Raw genomic sequence first — 7,007 nt, 5'->3', positions numbered from 1 at the left:
ACCGACCTGCGGGGAACAAGGCACTGCGTTTGTTTCCAACGTGCATACGAGTATTTCCCAACAACCTCAATAGTTCCCAAAGCCTGCGCGACACGATGCTTTGTAAAACCACAAACAAAGCTTTCCCGGACACGGAGCGCCACGAATCGGGAGTTGGTCCCTTCGCCTGGCATTTCCCTGGAGCCTGCCGGGCGCGGGGCTCCTGCCCATCTCCTCACGCACATAAACGGGGAATGTGGGACCGCCGGAGCAGCGGCCCCCCGGCCTCCCGAGCCCACCTCAGCCGTGCGGTGCGAGCGCTGCCCGCCCCATCCTTTCCCACCGCGGGACCACCCTCCCCCGCCCCGCCAGCCGGCACCGCGGCGAGACGCCGCCACCTCCCACTGACACCGCGACCGGGCGGTCCCCGTTCGCTAGAGAAGCCCAGCCCGGGGGGAGCCAGCCCAGCGCCGACAGACGGCGGCCGTCGCCGCCCCGCTCGCAGCACACGCTCCTCACGCCTCACCCGGCTCCCCGCGCCCCTCCCGCCCGCCGCCGCACGGACCTCACGGGCCTCACGTCCCCCTGCAGCCGCCGCGCGCGCCGCGCCGGGCCCGCCCCGCATTGGCCGGAGCCCCGCCCGAGCCCGCCGCCCATTGGCGGAGGCGCGGGGCGCACGGGCTCCGCCAATGGGAGCGCGGCGGGGGCGGGGCGCGCTGCCCGGCGGCGGCCGGGGGCGGTGGCGGCGGTAAACAGGCGTGCGGGCCCGGACCGCGGCCGCCGAGCCGAGCGGAACGGACCGAGCTGAGCCGAACGGTGGCGGCTGGGCTGTGCCGGGCCAGGGTATGAGAAGCGACCGTGGCAGTGGAGGGGCCAGGCTGTGCCGGGGTGGCCTGTGCCGGGCTGTGCTGGTGGCGGAGTGGGGGTAGCGGAGGACCTGGCAGTGGTGTTGCCCCTAGTAGTGGAGGTGCCCCAGCTGTGGGACCTCGCCCGTTGCCATGCGGCGGAGCGGTGCGGGAAGGGATGCGGTGATGGCGGCGGTGCCGCTGCTGCGGGGAGGACGCCCGTGCCTGGCGCGGCACCTTGGGCCGGGGGTCGCTCGGCCGGGGCGCGTTCCCCGGCGGGGGGACGTGTGCGGGGTCCGGCGGTCGATGGCGGCAGCGGGGCAGCGGGGCTGCGCCCGGGCAGGAGGCGCCCGGGGCTGCGGCCTTCCCGTGCCCTTGGCCGCGTCCCGGCGGGGTGAGAGCGGGGCCGGCCGGGTCCCGCCTCCTCTCCGCGCTCGGCAGCGCCGGGCCGGGAGCGGGGCCGGCGCCTCAGCGCAGCCGGGCGGGTGCGCGGGCTGAGCGGGGAGCGCAGCCGAAGGGGGATCGGGGAAAAGAGTGGGATCCGCTCTCCGCTCCGTGGGGAATGCGCCGTGCCCGAGGATATCGCGCGAACCTGGTGCTGCGCTGCCTTCCGGGCTGCTCCCGCTCGGAGCCTCGCTCCTCTCTGTCGCTGGGACCCATCCGCGCGTCTGGTTGGAGGTGGCTGTAAAATAAAGATGTTGGGGTTTTTTTAAGCTTTGCTTGTGGCTGAAATGGGGTAAAAAAAACCCCCTGTGAGCCCCCTGGTAAAGTGCCTGATGAAATAATCTTTCTTTCTTTAGGCAAACAGGCTTTAAAGTCTTTGTAACAATGTGAACAGGAACTGATGGGGAGATACTTAGTTTTAAAGACACCGAACAAGCTACTTATAAATACCTACAAGTATGAAAGTTTGGTTTCAAACAACATTGTATAATGATGTTTTCATGGTTACTGACAGTTTTCATTTCTGCAGGACTGTATCGTAAGAAATAACACTATTTCTGATAGCCCAACAAGGTTATGTGCCACCCGGCAGGAATGTAGGTGGGGAGATTCTCTGTATTCCCCTCCATGCAATGAAAATCCATGCTTTGTGGTCAATGTTAGAAAAGGAAATTAAAGCTTTTCTTTCAATAACTAAAAGTATCATTTTCCTAAGGAGGATTGACCTAACAATTTATGATTTTTTTTCTGAGTTGCTTGTCTTTTAATTATATTGTTTTACTAGACTCAGGTGTATTAATTAAGAATATGCAAAATAAATCTTAGCACTGGGTGTAGAAGGGTAGTGGCCAAAGTCAATAGTAGCTCAATAAAAGACTTAATAAAAGAAGGGATTAAGAAATTGTTCTTTTTGCAGACTGAATGCAGATTGGTATCTAAAAAGGTATATCGGTAGTTTTGCATTTCTGTCATGGGGTAAGAACATTCATATGTTATCAGAAGGAGTTTAGTTCACAGGAGCTGCAGCTAGCAAGAGCAAGCAAGAACCTTCTTGCTCTTGGACCAGGAGAGTTCTTTTTGTGTTTTGTAGATGTTTTTTCATTGCTGTTAATTAGCAGTGACATTGGTAACCTTGAATAAAGTATGCTTAGCATAAACAGTTTTATATTGTCCAGCCTTACTTGATGTGGGGAAAAAAGTGGGTGACCTGCTGTGCTTTGACACGTTAAAAGTGTCTCCCTTTTAATAATAAAGTAATGAGATGAACAGAAGAAAAGGCCAGATGTGGAGAATTGCCTCCTTTACTATCTGAATACTGATCACCTTGTTTCATTCCTGCCGAGGGGAATTCTGTGCTGTGCAGTGCAGCTCTGGTTAATTCATTTGTGATCGTTCACACAAGTTAATAATAGCTCAATGCATCCGTGCAGCAAGAACTGAACTTTTTTTGGCTTCTGGTCTTCCAGTAGTCCTTTTAAAGACAGGTGGTGGTCTGTTCTTTCACACCCTGGTTTCCAGGCTTCTCGGAACTGAGAGGGAACAGGAGCTGAATTCCTGCTTCTTAATTTTTTATATGGAGTTGGGATTTTTTTAGGTAGAGGTTGTGGGGTTTTTTCTGTCTGCATGTGTTTTTTTCTTCATTGTTTTAACCTGGGTGCAAGGGATGACGTGTATCTCTCATGGTCTGTCATCTTGTGTGTCAGTGTGCATGGGATAAATTGTTTGATCCAGGTGGCTTGCCAAATACATCTAAGGACTTAGCTTAGTGCATGAATAAGCATTTCTCCTTTCCTTACATCTGTCCTGCTGGGTGAACAGTCCAGCCTAGGATGGAGGCAGTGAGTCTGAAGCAGTATTTAGGAATCGCATCTCCAGTGTGATGTAGGTCTTCTTGTCTTCTCCCTCTAAAACTGCAAAAGAAAGAAGTCTGGAAGAGGAGCCTTTTTGCTTTAAGGAGCTGTATATTCTGGAACAGAGCAGCTTTAGGAGAAGAGTAGCTTCTCTTTCAGCTTGTTTTATAAAAGTGCTGCCTTGTGCTATGAGTGCCTGCTTTCCTTCAGGATCTGAAGAAGAAAATCAGTTATTTGCATGTGGAGCTAAAATGCAAGCTGGCAGTGAAGCACAGTATTTTGAGGCTGTGGGTTCAATCACTGCTTTCTCACCCAGCAGTGAAAACTCGTTTTATAGGCACATTCCTATCTTCACGTTCTATTTTTTGTCTTTAGCTTCTTAGTTTTTTAGATGCCACTTGTTTTGTTCCTCTCACCTCCCCTTCCCCCTTATGGTAGATGGCAAAATTAAATCAATCTGAGCTGGTAACAAAGACCCAAGAAGTAACTGGATACAGAAGTTTTGCTCTTTCTTTGCACAGTTGTGTTCCTGCACATTATTTTATTGGCTTTTGTGTTTTGTCACTCAGTAGAGGTGTGGAACTAAATAAAGCATGTTCAGTTCCCATCCATGCAGTCTCTGAAATTTTCTGTGTGCTTCTCACAGCATAGAAAATGACATTACTTGCTCTGAAAAACTTAGCTGTCAGTCTGTGGAGTTGGCTTTCAGAAACTTTACAAGTTTATATGTTTACTTAAACAAGTCTGCATGCATATCCGCAGTTTAAGAACAGGTGGGCTTTTTTCTGGAAGCTGTATAAGACTTTGTCTTTTTTGTAAAGACGGTAGATTCTGTATATGGAGACATGGGAAAAGATTATTTACTTGTGCTCTGTATGGTCCTAGAGCTGTTTTGTCATGTGCAGGTGATAGCTTCCACTTACAAAGTTCTCCTACTGTGTTTGTTTTTCCTCTGTAGTTTGTCCTGGTTTTTGGTGTAGATTAGATCTTTATGTGGCCCCTTTCATTGCTATTCATGCCTCCTTTTTAACCAGTTGCATGCCTTGGTTTTTTTTGGGTCTGCTGAACAAGTGAACTATAAGAGGGCTTGAGGCATTGTTCTGAAATGTCACAGCTCTCCTGCTGTCTGGATTGTGCCATTTGGAAGGATTAAATCCTCATCCTAATTTGATCTGTCAAAGTCCTCATCAACACAGTACTTGGAATTAGGGAAGAGATGGCAGAAGAATGACTGGGCGGTAAACTGCAAGCGGATTGTTTCCTTTAGAGAACCCTACTGAAATCAGTAAGCCTGATACAATTTTACATTGCACAGCAAAGCATTGTGGAGTATGGCCTTTCAGAATTCACTCAGAGTTTGGGAATTTTTATTTTTTTTTAAACTGTATAAGCTGCAAAAAGCTTTGGATTTTCTAGTATGGAAAGGCAATGTAGTTATATTATGCAAATGTGATTTCATAAAGTCTATACATAGAGAGCATAAACAATTGTAGATTACAGATTCTGTATCAAGTGTGAGAGTTGCAGGTTAGGCTGAGCTGTAAGAGAAATACAGAACTCAATACTGTCATTTACCCTAGTGTCAAAAGTACCTATGTATGGGTAGCAGGAGCAAACAGAAATAATTGTCTGTGGCAGAGCTGCCATGCAGGAGCTGTAGGTTCTCACAGACCATGTTCCCCTGCAGCACAGAGATCATCTTAGGTCTTCTTGAGGTAGTCTTTTCTTTTGCCTATGGTCCTCTTCTTGCAGGGAGGATTTGGCACAACCAGAAAAATGGAAGCTCTCACAGCCAGGGCTTTGGTGTGTCAGAGGGCTATGAATAGACTAGGATGTGTTGTAAGTTTCTAAATCAGAATTCAACCCCAGTTTCCAGGGTTGGTAGCTGTGAGATCTATACAGACAGGAATGCCTGCAGGATCAATAGTGGGCTCAGTGGCTGTGGTGTTTACCTGCTGCTCCCAGAGGTGACAGAGGGATTGTTCTCAGCACAGGGGGTGTCTTTGCCATTCAGAGCCATTTGTGGGGGTGCCACTTACAGGCTTGGGGTATACACAAAGGGTGATAAGCAAAATACCTTCTCCTTCCTGAGGAAGAGCAGGTGTACATCTCAGTTACAGGCTGTGTCTAGTTCTTAGAAAGGTTCTGACTAGAAGCCACTGCCCAAGTGGCATTTAATGGTGACTGCTGGCAATATATTGTTTAGGTGGTCAGCAAACCAGCTCTAAATCCATGTTTGTCTTTCATCTATAGAGGTGGGTGTTCAGAGGACTCTTAAGGATAGGCTGTGTGCTGTAAGGATCACTATGGAGAGCATTGGGATTGTTCCCAGCCCTATGCCTGACAAGCAGTGTAAGGTTGGGTAGATCACCTGAGCTTTTTGAGAGTTATAAGTGAAGACAGGTGTGTATTTATATGCAAGAGGAAGAGCTGCTATTTTTCTCAAGACTTTTGCTTTAAGTAGTGGTGTATTTGAGTCTAAAGGAATCTGCACTTGTTTGTGAGGCATAGCACTTTATCAGTTTCTAGTTCCTAAATTAACCTTGGTGTGCTTTTGGAAAGTCAAAACTTCCAGTAAAAACAGTTGTATCATAGCAGTGTATACAAAAAAAAAAACCCTGCAAGTTGTTAACCTCCTTAATTTATACTTTATATTCTAATTCAGAGTACAATTTATACTCTATATTCTAATTCCTTAATTTATACTTTATATTCTAATTCAGAGTACAATTTATACTCTATATTCTAATTCAGGGGAGCTCTGTTGATTCCTGTGCAGAACTGTGCATCAGAGGGAGCTGAGCTTTGATGATCTCTGCTGCTCTAAGTGCTAAAGTGACTGAGAAAATAGAGCTGCTCTGCAGACTTGGGAAGGTGTTTGTAGTGCTCAGATTTTGTTTGAAGGTCAGTGTTTGGGTTTGATCAGTGAAGAGCTTTAGTGTAACCTTTTTATAAATATTGCTAGGTAGAGTTATTCCATACAGATGTGGGGGATTTGTCTTCTCAAGTAATGCTATATGTTACCATTGATGGGGTGACTTGGAACTAGTGAACTGTGCTTTTGTGTAAACTTGCCATAAACTTAAATAAAGGTTTAATCTTGCAGTAGTTCTGTTTAAGTACATGCTTCAAATATTGCATCTGCCAGAATCTCCTATTAATTTGTGTGCTTGGAGGTCATGCTCCATTTTGATTTTAATTTACTGTTGTCCTTGTTGCTGAGTGAAAGATCTACATGCATGGGAAGTTACATGAATAATTCTGATGAACTCTGGATTAATGTGATTAAAGTTACACTTAAAGCTTTTGAGCTAAGCAGAGGATGCAGTGCAATGCATTTATAAGCACAGCCCACTGCATAAACAGAAGAGAAAAGCTTTTTTTTCCCTTGTCCTCTTATTCTTTCTCCCTTTCCTCTTGGTAACAGAGGTAATACAAAGATTGTGTGTTTGGTATAAATACAACTCCAACTTGAAATCCATCCCCATGGCCCAAAACTTTTGCCTTGCAAATGAGATAAATGGATTTTTTTTAACTATTATTTTGGGCCTCCAACTGCAAAGACTTAATTTTCAGGAGCAGATAGAGATGACATTCTTGGGGAACAGTGAATGAGCAGTGACCTTAAAATCACAGCAACTGAGTTGGAGTTGCCTCAGTGTAACAGCAAACACCATGTGCCCAGGGCAGGATTTATTGGTGCACTGTGTCAAGGCACATCAAAAGTGACCTGTAGTGAGGCTTGTGCTCTCTTAATTGTGGTAAATCTTAATTCTGGCCAAATTATTTCTAGGTCTGTGTAGATTATTTCCATCTGTGGGTAGAAGGGTACTGTGTTAATTCCAGGCATGTGGGCTGTGACTGTGCTATTGCATTCCCCAGACATTGT

At 47.4% G+C, this 7,007-nt stretch overlaps 1 protein-coding gene across 1 annotated transcript in view; it reads left to right on the top strand.

Moving 5' to 3' along the window:
• Nucleotides 1-694: 694 nt before the first annotated feature.
• COQ8A (coenzyme Q8A) overlaps nucleotides 695-7,007 on the top strand; it is a 43,208-nt gene continuing 36,895 nt past the window's right edge. Inside the window, exon 1 of the mRNA XM_084202531.1 lies at nucleotides 695-822. The gene's annotated coding sequence lies outside the window, so the exon portion shown is untranslated. The remainder of the gene's footprint in view (nucleotides 823-7,007) is intronic.

This window comes from Fringilla coelebs (assembly GCF_963513975.1).
Source record: "Fringilla coelebs genome assembly, chromosome: 3".
Classification (NCBI taxonomy): Eukaryota; Metazoa; Chordata; class Aves; order Passeriformes; family Fringillidae; genus Fringilla; species Fringilla coelebs.
The sequence above is the reverse complement of the archived record's forward strand: the minus strand, read 5'-3'. Positions and strand labels throughout refer to the sequence as shown.